Source organism: Peromyscus eremicus, unplaced genomic scaffold (genome assembly GCF_949786415.1).
Source record: "Peromyscus eremicus unplaced genomic scaffold, PerEre_H2_v1 PerEre#2#unplaced_106, whole genome shotgun sequence".
In the NCBI taxonomy this organism is placed as follows: Eukaryota; Metazoa; Chordata; class Mammalia; order Rodentia; family Cricetidae; genus Peromyscus; species Peromyscus eremicus.
The window spans coordinates 217501-238219 of record NW_026734345.1 but is presented as its reverse complement, the minus strand read 5'-3'; the positions used below and the strand labels follow the sequence as shown (position 1 = coordinate 238219).

The 20719-nt window shown below is 37.6% G+C and overlaps 1 pseudogene; it reads left to right on the top strand.

Annotated features, from left to right (window-relative positions):
* LOC131901538 (vomeronasal type-2 receptor 116-like) overlaps nucleotides 1–20719 on the top strand; it is a 38145-nt pseudogene that overhangs the window by 4039 nt on the left and 13387 nt on the right.

Sequence of the window (20719 nt, the reverse complement as noted above, 5' to 3'; positions counted from 1 at the left end):
AAACAATGCTGTAGTGTAGCTAGAGTTTTCCTGCCTGGCCCACAGTCAGGACAAATTCCTCTCACCTGCCAGTTCCACAGCTGCTCAAAACCAACCAAGTAAACACAGAGACTTATATTGCTTACAAACTGTATGTCTGTGGCAGGCTTCTTGCTAACTGTTCTTACAGCTTAAATTAATCCATTTCCATTAATCTATACCTTGCCACGTAGCTCGTGGCTTACCAGCATCTTCACATGCTGTTTCTCATCATGGCGGCTGGCAGTAGCTCTCTGACTCAGCCTTCCACTTCCCAGCTTTTTCTCCTCCTTGTCCCGCCTATACTTCCTGCCTGGCCACTGGCCAATCAGTGATTTATTTATTGACCAATCAGAGCAACACATTTGCCATACAGAACATCCCACAGCACTGGAGGTATCACAATGCATGTGTTCCATTTATAACCCAGGGCAACAGTAACAGAGGATCAGAGTGCTAACTGTATATCATATAATTATTTTGGGAAAGCAAAATGGAAAACTCATAATTCAGTTCCACAGGTATAATCACCTGAAATTTGAAAAAGTTTTCAGCAACAACCAGTGTAGAAGATTCAGTCTACTCAACAAATATTGGTAGGAAACTGAACATTAAGGATTAGTACTCAAATGCATAAGAACATCAAGCAAATAATAGCCAAATTAAAAATGGGGTAAAATATTAATCCATGAGATCTCAGAAGATTAAACACAAATGTGTGAACAACACTTAAAGAAATCATCCTTAGCCATCTCAGAAATACAAATAAAAACTATTTAGAAAATTCCTCTTACATCAGTCAGAATGGCCAAGATCAATAATACAAATGACAGCACATGCTGGTGAGGATTCCAGGAGCGGGGAACATTATCGATTGCTTGTTCTGGTAAAAACATGTGCAGCCACTATGGAAACCAGTGTGACAATTCCTTATGAGGTTATGGATCTATCTACTTCAAGATCCAGCTATGCTATTCTTGGGCTCATACTCAAAGTATTCTGCATCTTGCTACACAGATACTTATTTGTCATTTTCATTCTTGTTCTATTTTTAACAGTTGGAAATTGTAAGCATCCTAGAAACTCATCAACTTTGGAATGGATAATGATATCATAGCACATTTGAATTATAAGGGGTTATTTTTCATTTGTAATATTTTTTTTAAAAGAAATTCCTGAACATTGCCAGAGACCTACAGTCAGACCCTGTTCTGTGTTTGGGGAATCCTACAGGAGAGAGAGAGAGAGAGAGAGAGAGAGAGAGAGAGAGAGAGAGAGAGAGAGAGAGAGAGAAAGAGCATAGGAGCCAGAGTGATCAAGGACATCACAAGAAAACCCACAGAAAATCTAACCTCAGATCATAGGAGTTCGCAGAGACTGAACTAAAAACAGGGAGCATGCATGATAGTGACCAAGGTGTTCTGCATATATGTGACAGTTGTGCAGCTTCATCTTCTTGTGGGACTTCTTACAGTGGGAAGAGGGGCTATCTCTGACGTTTTTGCTGGCATTGGGACCCTACTCCTTATACTGGGCTGCCTTAATATAAGGGAAGTTGCTTAGTCTTCCTGATACTTGATATGTTATAATTTGTCAATAAGCATTGGAAGCCTGACTCTTTCTGAATAGAAAAGTAGGAGGAGTGGATGGGGCAAGGAATAAGTGAGGCAGGGGAAAGTATTGGGATGAGAGGAGGGAGGGGAAATTGTGGTCAGAATATAAAATAATGCATAAACTTTTAAAAAGGAATTCCAGAAATACACAAGTAATTATAGGAACTAGTGAAAATCACCTTGAGAAATGTACCTAAGACCCCCCAAAAAGACAAATATATGTTTTCTTTCACATGTGACTATTAGCTTCTAAAACTTTGATATGCATGCTACCATCTGAATAACCACAGAAGTTAAGTATGTAGTAAGGGACAGGGGGAGGGGAGGATCTAACATGGAGAGGAAAATGGAACACACTGTTATGGAGAGACACAGGGCAAACTAGAAATAGAAGATTAAATAGGGAGTGAATGGCAGAGAATGGTAAATGTGGGTGTGTTTAGAAGGACAACTCACACTCAAGGCCAGTTGAAAACTATTTGGAAACCTGGTACTTGGAAGGTTCCTAAAGTATTTACACATGTGAAGGAAATCTAAATGGAATCACCAAATAAAGTGGGGATTAGTGCCCCAGCTAGACATTTTCTGCACCAAATATTTATCTAATGCCAGGAACAGGTTACATATCTTGGTGAGGGCATCTATGGAAACTACCAAACATCATTTGCTATTCCCAAGATTATGGGTTACTCCATACAAGTTTCTGGTAAAACTTTATTGCAGAACACACCACTTACTATTTCATTGAACATGGAGAGGTCAAGCTAGTGCTTACCTAAAGCCTTCACCACCACTGACTTGCATTCATGGTACTGGAAGGTACTCTGCATTCTACCAGATTAGAATTGTAACTACCAATCCAGCTACAGACTCTGTGATCTACAATGGTGACCTGCCTGCATGATACATAAGTACAAAAATGGCATAAATATTAGGGGTTTAACCAAGCAATGTCTGACTGGACTTAAAGTCCACTCCATGAAATGGAACTCGACCTGATATGGATAAAGATTCCTAGAACCTCAGTGTATACATGTCAAAGACATAGGGGAAAATCTAGTACTATTATTCTGTTTAAGAAACTCAGAAACAAAAAGAGTCCTAATGATATTCTGCTATACTCATTGATCAGTGCATCACTCAACTCTCACCAGAGAAGATGCTTCTTGTAGTCGATGGGAACTAACCCAGAAATCCACAAGTGCACAGTGTGTGCAGAGAGTGAGGAACTTTGGAGCACATTGTCTTCAGTGAGTTGTCTCATCAATTCCTTTAACTCAAGGCTCAGAGATCTATACGGAAGAGGAGACAGACAGAATTATGAGTCAAAGGTGATGGATAACTCCAAGGAAGCAGTGTCTTCCAGACACAATGGCACTGATATGTATATAAGCTCACCCAAACTGTGAGAGCGTGACCAATACGTGTTGAGGTTCAAATGGTACAAGTTCAGATGATGTCTCATAATTGTGAGGAGCAAGTGGACACAACTTCTCACCCCTAAAAAAGAAGCTATGTGAAACTGATACCTGCTTTGAAAGGGAAAATCTGTTTTCTCCAGTGGAGTCTCACTGAGTACATTATTAGACACAATTCAGGACCAGTCCCATGCACAGTAGTTGGATAACACAAAGTGGAGAGAACAGTATTCTTGTAGACTTTTTTTTTTCTTAATTTGCTTCCCTTGGTCTTCTTTGTGTATTTGTTTCTTTTTCATTTTTTATATTTATTATTATATTTTATTTATTTATTTTCTTGATTTTACATTCCACCAAAAGGTTCCCCTCCCTTCCCTCTTTCTAGGTCCAGCTCCTTTATCCTCCAACCTCCCAACATCCAATTCTCCTTCACTGTTATTATTTAGACACAGACAGGAATCCCATTGGTATCAGTGAGTCCTGGTATATCAAGCTGCAGTGAGAGCAGGCACCCATTCTTCCACCAAGGTTGGATGTAGATGTAACATTCTTATTAAATAAGAAACACAGATGTAACAATCTTATTAAATAAGAAATACAGAGCCAAATGCAGAATTAAAAGCCCAAGAGGTCAGAGAAGTAGCTAAGAGCTGAAACTAAAAATCCTTTCTTACCCTTCACTGCCGCCACTGTCCTTCCCCTCAGCAAGAGACCTACTTCCTGTGTATCTGTCTTTTTATTGACTTTCTGTTCTGCCTTCTCATTGGTTGTAAACCCAACCACATGACCTCCACATCATTGCCTCCAGGTCTTCGATGGTTGGTATTGAGATTAAAGGCATGTGTCTCCATGCTGACTGTATCCTTGAACACACAGAGATCTGTCTATATTGTGATCAGGATTAAAGGTGTGTGCCAACACAGCCTGGCTCTTGCTATGGCTTGCTATTGGCTCTGACACCAAGGCAACTTTATTTATTAACATACAAATAAAATCACATTTCAGCACATGTAAAATATCACTATATTTCCCCCTTTCTATTTTAACAAAAGGAAAAAACTTATAATTAGTATAAGAAAAACTGTATACAAAAATACAGTAACTATATACCATATATACAAGCAATAAATACCTAAACAGTGTCTAGTCCATTTGCATTTAACAAATTCAGAGAAAATAATTCCATTATCTCTCCTATTTTGGTAAGTCCAAAATGTACCTGATTCACTTCCTATCCTAACTTATATTACTAACAGAACTATCTTATAATGTCTTTCAAATTTATACACTTACTCTTCAGTGAGTTTCTTTTCTAAAATTCTTAACAAGGAAAACTATAACTATCTAAACTGTAACTATAACTATCTAATCTTCATTTCCCTCAGAGACCTAAGAAGGAAATATTACCTAACAAAAATAAAAATAGGAAGTGCACCCAAGCAGCTTCCAAAATAAATGTGAGTTGACAGAAACTGGCAGCTGCCTGGACAGTTATCCAAGGTTTCTCCACAGTGTTGGGGCATCATCTTTAGCCTATAGGCTTAGTGTATCTGACAGAGACTCATTTGTGAGCTAGGACACACACAGGGTCAACAGTTTGACCTCACATTTGGTAAGAGCAGTCCATGTACCAGAAACACCTGAATTCCACTAGTGTCATGTCATGATTCAGGATTTTAAATTCTGGAAATTGTTGATGTTTTTTTGCATTCAGCTGTCAATTCTTCTTGGCTGTGTGTGTATGGCTTCATCTCAGCATCCTGTTCTTCTCCACATCCCTCTATTAAATGCCAGTCTACTATTGAGAGGTGTGAGTTTAGTTACTCTTCAAAAATAACTGTTTCAGTTGCTGTTCCACAGCACACCAGAAATCATCAGTCCACTGTCTGTTCAGCTGCCTTCGAAGAAAAGGGCACTGTGCCATTTCCAGATTGCAAAGGCCACTTCAGGCATGGTGCCATATTGTCCTGGCCTCAGAAGATGTCTTTTGTTAAAGCAACAACCACACTTGTTTTGGCAATAATCAGCAGTCCCCTGTTTCATGTCCTGTCTGTCCATTTTGTCTTGTTTGTCAGCAGTTGATTTGAGGATACTTTGTTGTTCAGTGGCTGACTTTTGCCACAATGAAAGTTAACTCCATATGCAGTTTCTTCAATGCCCATATTTTCTCTGAAGTAGGTTGGTACTGCCAGGAGCCAACATGTCTCATAGTCAATAAAAAAAAGAAAAATTTTCTAAGTTACTGAAACATTTTAAATGCCATAATCTGTAGATCTCTGAAGGGTTTGAAGATGACCTTTCTGTCTAAAATATATCTGCTTGATCTTGAAAACACACCTAATGTGACTACAAGTTCGATTGTAATGTCTAACTACTAACTTTCATTACTTTATATCCTAATAGTTGGTAATAATTAATATTCAAGGATCAGCAAATTGCATTACATTGTTAAATGAATGATATAAATACAATATCTTGAACAAGATTAGAAATATAAATATAGTATTTTCTAACAATATCAAACTCAATATATATAATTTGTGTACAATGTAAAAATATCAACTCCAATGTAAAGTATTTAAAACTAGTAATTGTCTTTTTTTAAAAATAAGAACCTTAAATCTAATCTCCTTTGCTTAGTCCTATTCTTAACCCTTCACAACAACTTGTAATCAACGCTCCTAAACAATGAAAATTATCCCAGACCCAAAACCCTTTTAAAGACCAAAAAAAAAAAAAAAACCCACCCACCCAACACCACCTCTTTCGGAATGTGGGCGTCAGCGTCTTAAAATTGCTTCTTGCTGGATATGGGTGAAGATATCTTTATTCTGAAAAGAAAAAATTTGGATTAATTGTCAAATTCTAGGAAAGGTAGCTATATCCTTTTGTTGTCCAGTTTGAGCATAATGCCAAAGTTCAGGGCTTATCTCAAGTACTTATTCAAGTAGTCATTGAAATTGGATCATCTCGGCTAGCCATCTCAAAATTGCTCTGAGCAGTTTGTTGTCCAAAGTTGATCTGTAGATGATATTTGTCGGCTTAGTGGTATTATTATTGTTCATGTGGAATTATTGTTGTTGTGGGGCCCCATCTTCTTCCTGGAGACTTCAGTTGATGTTAGGCCTGGCCGTGATTTCTTGCAGAAATCCGATAAGAGACTCAAACACAAAGACATGTATAGGTAGCTAACTGAAGCCCTTTTTTTAGAATTAGTATTCTATATGACCATTATTATTATCTTAACAAAGTTTAATATATGTATTAATCTTGTAAATTTTGGTATAAAATTTATACTTTAAAAAAAGTTTAAAGAATCAGAATAGAATCAAAGAATTGAGATTATTAGTAATAGAATAGTCCCTTAATTAATTTGGTTTTTCTCCTGTCCCCTATCAGAAGATGGCCCCTTCTTCTGGCATGATACAGAGAGTTTGCATTTTTCTTTTAACAACATGCTTTAGTTTAAAGAAGGAGAGAACCATTCTCCAACTCCAAAGCCAGCATTAAATTTTAATTGAACTGGAACTACAAGAAGTCCAATAGTGTTAAATGTCTTTAGAGAAGAACAAAACAAACATTTAGGAAAAGTTATGAAATTTTATACATGATATAAAAATAGATCATTTTGCTCTTTTTCTTGGGACAGATGATTTGTTCTTTTTCTTCAGTTGTCTCATTTGTCCAGGGTTCTTCATATTCCTTAGCCTTCATTATCTTAAAAGACAAAAACAAAAACCTTTCCCCAAGACTAATTTTGGGGAGGTTCCTTATTGGCAAGTTATTATTTGATTAAATGAAAAAGCATGTATTAATGGTATAAGTTAGTTTAAATTGGATGGTTATGCTGGTTGATGAACTATCACCTCGTCTAATTAAGAGGTCTCTCTTGTTCAAATCGAACCTTTATCAATTCTGATGATATCCACAGCTTATCTTCTCCTGTAGAAATAAAATCAAAACCTTGTCCCTAATGTAACACATATCCTGGTTTCCATTCTGTGGTCAGCATATCCTTAAAATATATAGGTTGACTTAATTCTGTGGTTTTTTCTATTATCCAGTGTCTCTCTGCAGGTGTTGTTCCTTTCTCATTAGCACTGAGAAAATTCAAAGTTAATAGAGCATATGTAGTCTATTTCTTGGGGTTTTGTTACCGCTTTCTGTTTATTTAGCATATCCTTTAGAGTTCTGTCTGATCTTTCTGTTACTGCTTGGCCTGTAGAATTATGTGGTATACCTGTAATAAGCTTTATATTGTAATAAGCAAAAAAACATTACATTTTAACAGAGACATATGCTGGAGCATTGTAGTTTTTTTAAATTTTTTTAAATTTTTATTTTGCAATACAATTCAGTTCTACATATCAGCCACGGATTCCCTTGTTCTCCCCTCCCATCCCCCTCACCTTCCCCCCAGCCCACCCTCCATTCCCTCCTCCTCCAGGGTAAAGTCTTTCCAGCAGTCTGAGATCAGGAGCATTGTAGTTTTAATTTGACAGGTATACCCATGTTGGCCATAACTTCTAGCAAATGAGTGATTACAGAATCAGCTATTTCAGAACTCAAAGAAGTTGCCCATTGAAATCCTGAATAAGTATCAATGGTATGGTGTACACATTTCAATTTTCCAAATTCTGCAAAGTGAAAAACTTCCATCTGCCAGATTTTTTTCCTTTAAGTACCCTTTGTGTTACATCCTGCTGGTAATGGCGTCTGATTGTTAAAGGAACAAGTAGGACATTTCCTTACAATTTCATTGGCTTGTTGCCAGGTTTTGGAAAAAATCTTTTTTTTTAAACCTTTAGTATTGACATGATGTTTTTTTTTATGAAATTCTGAGGCCTCCAGCACATTTCTTATCAATAATTTATCAATCTCATCATTACCTTGTGCTAGAGGGCCTGGCAAATCAGTATGGGATTGGATGTGAGTTATATATAAAGGATGACTCCTTTTCCTGATTGTATCTTGTAATTGAATAAATAGTGAAGTTAATTCTGACTCATCAGGGATAAATTCTGCAGTCTCAATATGTAATACCACTCTTTCAGCATACTGAGAGTCAGTAACTATGTTGAGAGGTTCTGAAAAATCCATTAATACCATCAGAATTGCATACAATTCTGATTTTTGAATTGAATTATAAGGACTTTGAACCACTTTACTTAAATTTTCTGATTTGTAACCTGCCTTTCCTTGTTTGCTTACATCTGTATAAAATGTATGAACTCTGGATATGCATTTTTCCCATACAATTCAAGGAAAAATCCAATCAGCTCTCTTTATAAGATCAATTCTATCAATTTTGGGTTACTTGCTGTTAATTTTTCCCACAAGATTACTGCAAGCTCTTTGTCAAGGTTCAGTTTCTGTCCATAACTTTTCAATGTCCTCCTTAGTTAAAGGTAAAACAATTTCTGCTGGGTATATTCCTGCTAATTGACAAAGTCTCAATTTTCCTTTCCAAATCAAGTCAGAGATTTTTTCCACATAAGTTTTTAATTTTTTATTTGGTTTATTTGGTAAAAATACTCATTCCAATATAATATCTACCCTTTGCATTAATATTCCTGTAGGAGAATGTCTAGAGGGTAAAATAACCAAAATGCAATCCAGCTTTGGATGGATACAATCCATGTATCTTTCATGTACTTTCTTTTCTGCCAAGGCCAATTCTTTCTCAGCTTCAGGTGATAATTCTCTTGGACTATTTAAGTCCTTGTCACCTTCTAAGGTTTTGAACAAATTATTAAGTTCATAATTTTTTACCACAACAATAGTTCTTAGATGAGAAATGTCTCCAAATAATCGTTGAGAGTCATTAAGAGTCTGTAATCAATCTCTCCCAATTTTTTACCTTCTGGGGTCTAATTTTTTGTAGACCTATTTTATATCCTAAATAGTTAATAGAATCTCCTCTTTGTATCTTTTCAAGAGCAATATGTAATCACCAGCAAGGCAAAATTTTCTTTACTTCTTCAAACATTCTTTCTAAAGTATCTGCATTTGGGTCAGCTAGTAAAATATCCATATAATGATAAATTACAGATTTAGGAAATTTTTTTACCTATCACTTCCAATGACTGTTGTACAAAATATTGGCACAGGGTTGGGCTATTCAACATTCCCTTTGGGAGGACCCTCCATTGATATCTCTTAACTGGTTTAGAATTATTGTAAGTAGGTACTGTGAAAGCAATTCTTTCTCTGTCTTTTTCTTGTAAGGGTATTGAAAAGAAACAGTCTTTTAAATCAATAACTATAGGAGGCCATCCTTTTGGTAACAGTGTAGGCAATAGAATTCCAGATTGTAGAGAGCCCATTGGCTGAATTACTTTGTTAATTGCTCTAAGGTCTGTTACCATTCTCCATTTACCAGATTTCTTTTTAATAACAAATACAGGAGAATTCTAAGGGCTGGTTGATTCTTCAAAATGCAGAGCATTTATCTGTTCTTCTACTAGCTTTTCTAAATTCTGGAGTTTCTCTGTTGTTAAAGGCCATTGATGAACCCATACAGGCTTGTCTGTCATATTAAAGGTGTCTTTGGATGATCATCAGTTGTATTCTGTTCTTGAATAATATGGATGGCTGGTGACGATTCATTAAAATAATACCTTCTAATATTTCTCTAAGAAACATGTGCTAGTTTGTGTTTTGTTTCTGAGGTTGGAAGGATGTTAATCTGAGTATTCCATTGTTGCAACAGGTCTCGACCCCACAGGTTCATAGGTATGTTAACCACATATGGTTTTAATTTTCCTCTCTGTCCTTCTGGACCTAAATATTTGAGCCATCTTGCACTCTGTTTCACCTGCGATAATGTTCCAATCCCTAACAGCTGACCGTTTACCTCCTGAAGAGGCCAAGTTGGATGCCAAAATTCTGGTGCAATTATGGTCACATCAGTACCTGTGTCTACCAGACCAGACAACAAAACACCATTTATTTTTATTGTTAATTTTGGTCTTTGTTCATTTATAGAAGTTTGCCAAAAAAATTCCTTCATGGTTTCTCCTGAATTTTCTGTTCTCTCTGTCTCAGGTGTTCCATTACCCCAAGCAGCCTGGTTTATTCTAATAGGCATTGGGTTATTTAGTTGCTCTGAGTAGGAGTTTCTTCTATGACTGCAGGAAAGGTCTGAGCTGGATTTGTTGTTGGGGTGTGCCTGAGGCCCCTCTGGGAGTTACCCAAAGACTGAGGCAAAGTATTACCTTGCCTGTCCCTTGTTGATCTACATTCGTTGGTCCAGTGTTTTCCCTTACCACACCTTCTGCATACTCCAGAAGGAAGGGTAATTCTGTTGCCATTGTTCCTTGAAAAAACACTGTTTCTAGGAAATGGCCTGTTTACAGTCCCTTTTCAAATGTCCTTGCTTTCCAAATCCAAAAGGTCTGACATTCCTCGAACCTCTTGAAATTGCTTCTCCTATCCACATATCATCATTGTCATGAGCCTCAACAGTAAACATGTCCCTAATCCAATCTTCCAAGGGTGCAGATCTTGCCTTTAATGACCTGATTGTTCTCTTGCATGCTGCATTCTATTTCTCTAAAACCAAACATTTGATTATTATTTTGCTAGCTTCTGAACTTGAGACCATTGTCTTTCCTGCTGAAATTGTTTTTTTGTAAGAAATCCATGAAGGATTCTTTTGGGCCCTGTATAACCATTTTAAATGACTCAGTTTTCTTTCCTGGTTCTTCAACTCTGTTCCATGCATTCAAGGCTGCCAATCAACATAGAATTAGGGTTTGGATATATAAACATTTTGTTTGTATTAAAGCATATTGGCCTTCTCCAACAAGCTGATCCTGAGAGATTTATATACCTTTAGTCCTCCATTGATTTTTTATGTTTTTAGCTACCTCTTTGAACCACATTTGCCACTGCAGCTGTGCCCCGGGTTCCAGAACAGCATTTACCCGCTCTCTTCAGTCCTATGGTATAATCTTATTATAAGTTGACCAGGAGTTTAACATTTGCTTTACAAATGGGGAATGCATGCTATAAGATACTATTGCCTCCTTAAACTTTCGTAAATATAACATTTCAATTGGAGTCCTAATATTTTGTGCATTCAATTGACCAGGTAGCTGCTGTATGATTACTGGATAAATTAAGGGTGATTGTGTAAAAATAGACCTTCTTTCTGTAACCTTATAATCCAATCCTGAAACAATTTCACTGTTAATTTCTTCTGTCTGAATCTGAATTTCTCTATAATTCATTTTAACAGGTTTAACAGGTTTTTCTAAAGCTTTTATCCTGGCACTGAAAATGATTATTTTTTAAATAGTAAAATAAGGATAAGGAAAGTAATAATGTGTATAATCCCATCAACATTAATCTTCTCATATAGTTGTTCTATTTTCAGACTGCCTAAAATGCTATGAGCATGTTAGGAGGCAGCCCACACAGGTGGAATAATCTCTACTGGCTCTACCAGACTGAGGAATATCTAGAATATAGAAAGTAGTAATAAACTGGTGCTGTAGACATGAGTCATCAGTTAAGAGCACTTGCTAATCTGTCAAAGGATCTGAGTTCAGTTTCAACCACCCATGTTGGCAGCCGCCTCAAAACCACTTAAAATTCCAGCTCTGCAGGATCCAGCTTCCTCTTCTGGCCCAGCAAAAAAATTCATTCTCAAGCTTCCTACACATACACACACATATCATTTATCAAATGTGAATCCATTACTCAAATTGCCAAGATCAAATTCTCTGTCAAAGTGGACAAGAACACATTTCTCATTTTTGTGACATCCACTCTCATCAACCATTTAGGTTTTTTTCAAGCTCTCAAGTATCTCCTGTTTTTCCAACCTTACAACATAGGGGAATTTGTCAAGCTATATCTGAAAATGACATCGAATGCATGATAATCCTTGTATTAACTACAAAGCATTCATCTACAGAGTCTTATCCATACTAAATCCTGTGGCTTTATTTTCAGAATACCACCTGAAAACTACCAATTTGCTCTGCCTTTGGCTTTTGCTGTGGATGAAATCAACAGGAATCTATATCTTCTACCAAATGTGTCTCTCATGTTTTACTTCTTCACAGATCTTTTTCATGATAAACAAGCATTTCAAAAATTCATATACGTTACTACAAAAAGGTATAGACCTCTTCTTAACTACATCTGTAAACGTAAGATCAAATGTCGTGTAATGATTACAGGACCAATGTTAACACCATCCATGAGCCTGGCACAACTTTTAGTGTTCTACAATTATCCACAGGTGAGGTTGTTTGGGTGTAAATTATGGAATATTTCTCATTTTTTGGCTAAGGCTGATGCTGACGACAGTATAAGGGGGAGATTGGTTTCACATTAATGTAAACCAAGTTCAAGTGTGATTAATCAGCCACTCAATGGGACATTCCAATTCATCATTTGATATGTAGATAACAAGAAGAATTAGCAGTCAAAGTGATTTTCCTTGAACAAATTGTAGAAAGGTGATTTTCTGCGTGTTTCTAACAGTGTATTATAACTGTAGTAACAGAGAAAGTAGCCCTTCCTGTCATTTCAAACTGGTGCTTCACACACCTCAGGGCTCCCATTGAGATTTCTGACAGTCTTCTACCTTATGCTGCTCCCTGTGTTTTATGTCCTTCAGCTCACCTACGGACCTTTCCATCCTATCCTGAGTGATCGTGAACAATTTCCCAGTCTGTATCAGATGGCCCCCAAGGACACAGCTCTGACCCTGGCCATGGTCTCTTTGATGCTTCACTTCAACTGGAACTGGGTTGGGCTAGCCATCTCAGATGATGACCAGGGTCTCCAATTTCTCTCAGATCTGAGAGGGGAAAGTGAAGTCCAAAGAGTCTGCTTAGCCTTTGTGATCATGATCCCAGTCAACATGGAGTTATACATGTCAAGAGCTGAAGTGTATAACAAGCAAATTGAGACATCATCTACAAATGTTGTTATCATTTATGGTGACACAGGCAGTACTCTAGCTGTGTCCTTCAGAATGTGGAAATCACAGGATATACAGAGAATATGGGTCACCACCTCACAGTGGGATGTCACTACAAGTACGAGAGACTTCACCGTTGGCTCATTCCATGGGACTCTTGCTTTTGCACACCACCATGCTGAGATTTCTGGTTTTAAAAATTTTGTCCAGACATTGAACTCTTTCAAATACACAGACCTATTCCTGGCACGACTGGGATGGATGTACTTTAGCTGTGAAGCCTCCACATCTAACTGTAACACACTGGAGAACTGCTCATCTAATGCCTCACTGGAATGGTTAATGCTACAGAGTTTTGACATGGCCTTTAGTGATGATGCTTATGATATATACAATGCTGTGTATGCTGTGGCCCATGCTCTCCATGAAATGCTTCTTCAACAAGTAGAAAACCAGCAAATCAAGACTCTGAGAGAACTGGATTCCGACTGCTCACAGGTACTGTATCTTTCTTTCTTTCTTTTTTTTTTTTTGGTTTTTCGAGACAGGGTTTTTCTGTGTAGCTTTGCGCCTTTCCTGGAACTTGCTTTGGAGACCAGGCTGGCCTCGAACTCACAGAGATCCGCCTGGCTCTGCCTCCCAAGTGCTGAGTTTAAAGGCGTGCGCGACCACCGCCCGGCTTGGTACTGTATCTTTCAATGGATGGTACTTGGTGTCATCAATGTTATAATCTTTAAAGTGCCTCTCACATACCAAAACCAATGTTTGTTATGTATGTGGTGTTCACTATAAGGGATGGTTTGCGTAAGTGTACTCACCTGATTCTGACACCACTGTAGGCTCTGGGGACCTTAACCCTTGTGATTCTCTGATAGCTATATTACAGGAAATAGTGCTGATTCAGTTCAACACCTTCTTGTGTACCTGTGTGTGTAAGTATATTTGCATCTGATTTTCTGTATGTTTTTGTGTTTGTTTCTGTGTACATGTTTTTGTCTTTGTGGTTGTCTAAATGCATTTCTGTGACTTTGTATGCATGTGTATAGATGTGCTACTTTGCATGTATGAATATCTCTCTCCTGTGTTTGTTCATGACTGTGTATCTGAGCATATATTTATTGTGTGTGTCTCTTTGTGAATGTTTTTTTATCAGTGTGTGTCTCTCTGTGTGTGTTTTTTGTCTTTATGTGCCTATGTGTTTCTGTGTCTTTGTCTGTATTTGATTGCTTAGGTCTGTCCATATGTGTGTGTCAGTGTGTATGTGTATTAATGAGTGTGGCTGTATTATGTGTGTGCCTCTGCATGGGTGTTTGTGTGGAAGTGTTTGTGTGTCAGTGTGTGTGTGTCTGTGTGTGTGTATGTGTGTGTTTATGGTGCATATTTATGTTTGATGTTTGTGTGTTTGTCTTTGTTTGTGTTTGATGCTTTCCCCTGAGAGAATTAAAATTCTAGAAACACAACAACTTTATTTATTCACATGCTTTCATTGAGTTTCTCCCTTGGGCACCTTCAATAAATTTGCCTTAGGATGAAATAAAATCATTTTCATCTTAAAATAAAGAATATTGCCTATCTTTCAGCTTCACCTATTTCTGAAGAATATGCATTTTGTTAATCCTGTTGGAGATGTAATAAATATGAATCAGAAAGAAAAACTGCAAGCAGAGTATGGCATTTACCACATTTCTAATTTCCCCCATGGTGTTGGACTTAAGGTGAAAATAGGAGAGTTTAAGCCATATTTTCCACATGGTCAACAGCTCCATTTATATGAAGATATGACAGAGTGGTCCACAGGAAGTAGACAGGTGGGTCTGACTAAAATGTATTGATGTACTACACTTCAGAGTTGTAGCCACTGTCAAGAGAGGCCATTTGGGTTTCTCTGTGACTTAGTGAAATTAGATGGATGATCATGTAAAGACATAATTTTAAACTTTTGGATGATGTTTCTTCAATTCAGATTTTAAAAATATGATTTTTTGGTAAGGTTTTGAAAATCTAAGACAAACACATATTTTTATCATATCAGAAACACTCTGATTTATAAACAAATATAAAACTAGATATGACCAACACTTGCTATTATTCACAGTAAATTTATCAATATTCTCTTGGTTCCATTGATTGCTGCCTATTGATTTTCTTCTTTTTTGTTGAATCCACATGCTGGAAAGACTGAAGCTATTTGTAAGGAAAGACTTGGAACTAGAAACAGATATGCAAGTCATTAATTTATATTCTATAATTTTATTCAAGTGCTTTGACTAGGAGGTCCTAAACTGCCTACTTCTCGAACAATACATTCACATTTTCATGGGCCACCTTAGATATTTTATTAATTAAAACTTGTTTTTTAGAATTTTTATGTATATGGATGTTTTGCCTGTATATATCTGTTCCATATGAGTATTAGGTATGTAAGCATTCCCACAGAGGGATTATGATACCCAGGAACTGAAGACAATTCTGAGCCTAAGTGTAGGAGTTGGGAGATTGAACAGCAAGATATGTTGCTGAGCCACCTCTCCAGCCCTCAGTCATAATTTCTAAATGAATCCTTCCTTAGAAGAGCATTTTTTGCACCTTAATTCTTGCATATCTCATTCAACAAACAAACAAATGAAAAAATGAACAGAAAGACTTGTACTTTTCCTTGCTTGGTTGGACAGGCACTCATAATTATAATAATTTGGCTTTGAAAAAAAATGAAAATAAAATATTCCATTATGTGTTCCCAGATATATTGTAGGTATTGATTCTGATGTATCTGGTTTTATAGTATCTGAACTACATTGCCTACTATAATGTTGTATGTTGAGTTTGAAAGGGGTTTACTTCCAGAAAGTGTGCAAACTTAACCTGAAGTGATATCTCAAGTTGCTAAGATAGAGTTAAATAAGGAGTTAATATTCTTTTTTTTGGCCCTGTTTTGTTTTTGTTTTGTGCTTTTTTGATATTTTTTTCCTGGCCTGTAGCACCCTGGCACATCACTGGGGAAAAGTATGGTACAGGAGGGCTATTTTCACAGTGATGAGAAAATTATGCTCAGAGAACAGAGCAAATGGGTTGAAGTTTTAGCTACTAGCCTGTACCACTAGATCAGAAGAGAGCAATGAAATCACAAGCGTGCTTCTACCAGGCCTAACTTGAACGAACATTACAAAACATCCAACAAAATGATAGGGAGGAATAAAATCAAAACAATATGTGCCGTATTCTAGATATGCAAATTGTAAGCAGAAATGAAACTTGCAAACAGTGAGGAAGCAGGACTCCAAATGATACAATCATAGGCTTACATGACAGTGAACTCAATGACATACTAAACATAGACTTCAAAGAATAGTTGTAAGAATGTTCCAGAAATCAAAGAGCATTCAAATTACCTCTAAGGACAATCCAATTAGACAAACACTTGCAAATAATAAGGAATTGAATGAAGGAGAGACAAAAATTCAATAAAGGTACAATAACAATGGAGAATTCATACTACCATTCTTTTTTTTTTTGGTTTTTCAAGACAGGGTTTCTCTGTGTAGCTTTGTGCCTTTCCTGGAACTCACTTGGTAGCCCAGGCTGTCCTCGAACTCACAGAGATTCACCTGGCTCTGCCTCCCGAGTGCTGGGATTAAAGGCATGTGCCACCACCGCCCGGCCCCATACTACCATTGTTAAAATGAAAGACACAACAATTCACACAGCAAACTGTATAAAATGTGTTACTAAAAGAATATCTCAAGTAGAAGCCAGGCTATTGGGACTTGAAACAAGACAGACGAATTATAATTCATTATATAAAACAATATAATTATATAATATAATTCATTCATTATACAATTATATAACTCATTATATAAAACAATAAGGAATGATGAAGATCAATATAATACCAAATTAAGAAAGTACAGGCACAAGAGGAGGACAACATGTGAAAGGACCAAAGGTATTTCTAATAAAATGACAGCCAAAATTTTACCAAATGCAGGGGCAATATGGCCATCCAGATACAGGAGGCAGTCAGAGTGCCCAACAGACAGGTTCAGAAAAGGACCTGCCTTTTTAGAATATTACTTAAAATCTCAATTATGCAGAATAAAGAGAAATTTTAGGTTACAAGAGAGAAGGTCAATTTCATTGAAAGTCCTCATCATAATAACAGTAGCTTTATTCGTAGACACTTTAAAAGGAGGGTGTATCAATTAAGTGTTTTAAACAGAGACAAAATTTCCAACTTCAGTTACTATACCCAACAAAGCTGTCCTTCATAATTTCAGGAAGATAGAAAAACTTGTAATGGTGAACACAAATTGCAGGAATATTTAGCCACTGGAACATCATTAAGGAAGACACTTCCACAGTATCTTTACACATCACACTCCTTTACAATGAATATTAAGTTAATCAGTAGATGTCACAGGAATATGTAGACTACACTAGATCACTAGACAGAAAAGCAAAGGTTTTAAATCCATCAAAACTTACAAAAACACAAATTGACAATAATCACCAAATAGCTTTCATTAATAACTGAATTTGAAGAATCCCATTCTCTAATCAATGGACACAGACAAAGAAATTAAAAAAAAAACAAACAATATTGTCTTGCTACTGTACTCATAAAGAAGAACAGAGTCTCCGCAGTATAGGAAAAAGACCATTGCAGGTAAAGTGAATCAGAAAGAAGAAAATTGTACTCCAGTCAATGAACATGAATGGAGAAATTCTCAAGTAAATACTGGTGAACAGGTCTCAAGAGCACATCAGGAAGATCAGTCCCTACACACAAGGTGACTATATTACAGGGATGTCAGCCTGTTTCAACATACACAGATCAATCAAGTATATTATGTCACATAAATATATGCTAGGATATAAATTATATGCTCATTGAAAAAGATACAGAAAATATCTTGAGTGATTTCCAGCATCCATTCAGGGAAAGCAAACATAAAAAACAAATTTGAAAAACAGAAAGGACATTTTCTGACAAAATAAGTTTTTTATAAAATAGAACATAGAAAACATTGTACTACATGGAGAGAAACTTAAAACATTTCCACTAAATTTAGAAATGGAATCAAGTGTGGAGGTGCTTCTCAGAATTAATGAAAAACTAAAAGTTAGGTGAACAATATGACCAGAGATCAATTAGACAGAGACAATTTCTCAATGAAGTTTTTTTTCTTTTTTTTCTTGTATCTAGTCTTTGTGTCAAGTTGACAAAGCTAAGCTACACAATGGGTGTGTAGGGTGTTCATTCAGGCATTCCAGTGGTGACACAACATATACTCCTAGACTTTCCTGAACTTTTAGTAGTTCAGATGCACCTCAACACTTCATCAATTTGTTCTCATATATTCATGTGTGGACTTGTACAAAGTACTGAAAGAAATGTGTTCACTCAGGTCATGTACAGAATGAAAACTTGTTAACTACTCAACATGATGAGATGCTATAACTATTGAAGAAGTAGTCAAACTCCTGCCCAGCATCTGTCTGCTTTTCCTCAGATGCCCTCTGCTGTATGCAGTGTTGATTGTCACCCTGGATTCAGAAAAATCCATCAAGAAGGAATGGCAGCCTGCTGTTTTGATTGCACCCCCTGCCCAGCAAATGAGATTTCCAATGAGACAGGTAAGTGTTTACTGCGGGGAGAAATTCTTCAGGTTGACTTTCTTCTGCTATCCAACCTGCACTTTTGAAGGGGCCTGGAAGGGTGCTGCACTGCTTTGTGATATTCACAAAAGTAGACTGATCAGACATAGGTTTAAGCCAAATAGTGTCTTCATTAGCTCTATGTCATCTACAGTTGATGTTCAGGACCCCAGTGTAGCACTGAGCATTTCTCAGGGTGAGATTTGAAGCAAAAGAACCATGTTCTGGGTTGACATACTTCAGTTACCAAGAACAGTGAGCCAAAAGCAGATCCACAGAAGCTAAAAAGCAAAGTCAGTACATTTTGAGACTTTCCCAGTACTATAAGGACTATCATGGATTAGGCTTTTGATTCAGTTTGGCAGGTGGTACTGCTAGGTGGTGAGTTTTATAGCCTGAGTGGTACTTCTATCATTGAGTCAGTTGAGCTAGGGAAGGTCTGGGGACCTACAATGTTCTGTGGCCCTTTTACAGCACAAATAAAATCCAATCATTTAATTTTGTTTACAAGTATGTGATCAATAATAATGTCCTTATAAATAACAACCTGTGTCTTCACATATACCCTTGACTCACTGTAAAATTATTGCTGGTAGTATTTTGTAAAGAAAGTGTCTTGAAAAATCAAAAAGCCCTGTGAGGGAATTCTACACTATACTGTCCCAATGATTATATCCCTGTAAAGGTACATGTAGACTAGATTGTAGTCACAAGTCTTTATAAGTATTTGGTTTTTCATTTAACCTCCTTGAATGTATGTATGTTTTTCTTTGTTAGTTTATGTGCAGGAGATTGTGGAGGCCAAAATAGTGCATACAAGCCCCTGGAACTTGAGTTTCAGACAGGTGTAAGCTTCCACAAGAATGCTGAGTCCAAACTCTTGTTCTCTGCAAGAGCTGTAATGTAGCTAGAGTTTTCCTGCCTGGTCCACAGTCAGGACAAATCTCTCTCACCTGCCAGTCCCACAGCCACTCAGACCCAAACAAGTAAACACAGAGACTTATATTGGTTACAAACTGTATGGCCGTGGCAGGCTTCTTGCTAACTGTTCTTACAGCTTAAATTAATCCATTTCTATAAATCTATACCTTGCCACGTGGCTCGTGGCTTACCGGCATCTTCACATGCTGTTTGTCATCGTGGCGGCTGGCAGTGTCTCTCTGACTCAGCCTTCCACTTCCCAGCTTTATTCTCCTCCTTGTTTTGCCTATCTTTCCTGCCTAGCCACTGGCCAATCAGTGATTTATTTACTGACCAATCAGCAACACACTTGACATACAGACCATCCCACAGCACTGTAAGCTCTCTTTTTTTTCACTTTTCTATATTAAGAAATTTTCTACTCACTCCACATACTATCCACAGATCCCCCCTCCTCAGTCCTCCCACCCCCAGCACTCTTTCCCAAGGCACCCCGCATCCCCACATCCCCCAAACAGAGGTCTTCCATGGGGAGTCTGCAGAGCCCAGCACACTGAGCCTAGACAGATCCAAGTCCCTTCCCATTGCACCAAGGCTGTGCAAAGTGTCACACCACAGGCACCAGATTCCAGAAGCCTGCCCATAGACCAGGGACAGATCCCGATCGCCCTGCCTGGATGTCCCCCAAACAGTTTGAGCCACACAACCATCTTCTGTATCCAGAGGGCCTAGTCAAGTTCCACGGGGCTCCACAGCCATTAGTCCACAGTTCATGGGCTTCCAGTAGTGTGGCCAGTCATCTCTGCAAGTCCTCTTATCATGATCTCCATGTCCCTCACGTGCAATATCTCTCCTCTCTCTCTCATCCATTGGATTCCCAGAGCTCAGCCTGGTGCCTGGCTGTGGATCTCTGCATCTGCCTCCATCAGTCACTGGACAAAGGCTCTTTGATGACAGCTAGGTTATTTGTTTGGCTGATCATTAGGGTAGACTGATCCAGGCACCCTCTGGACCACTGCCAGCAGAACAAAGTGGGGTCAACTTTGTGGATTCCTGAGAGCCTCCCCAGTGCCCTGCCTCTTCCTATTCCCATGATGTCCTCATCTATCATGGTATCATCCTCCCTGCCCTTCCTCTATGTCCCTGTTCCA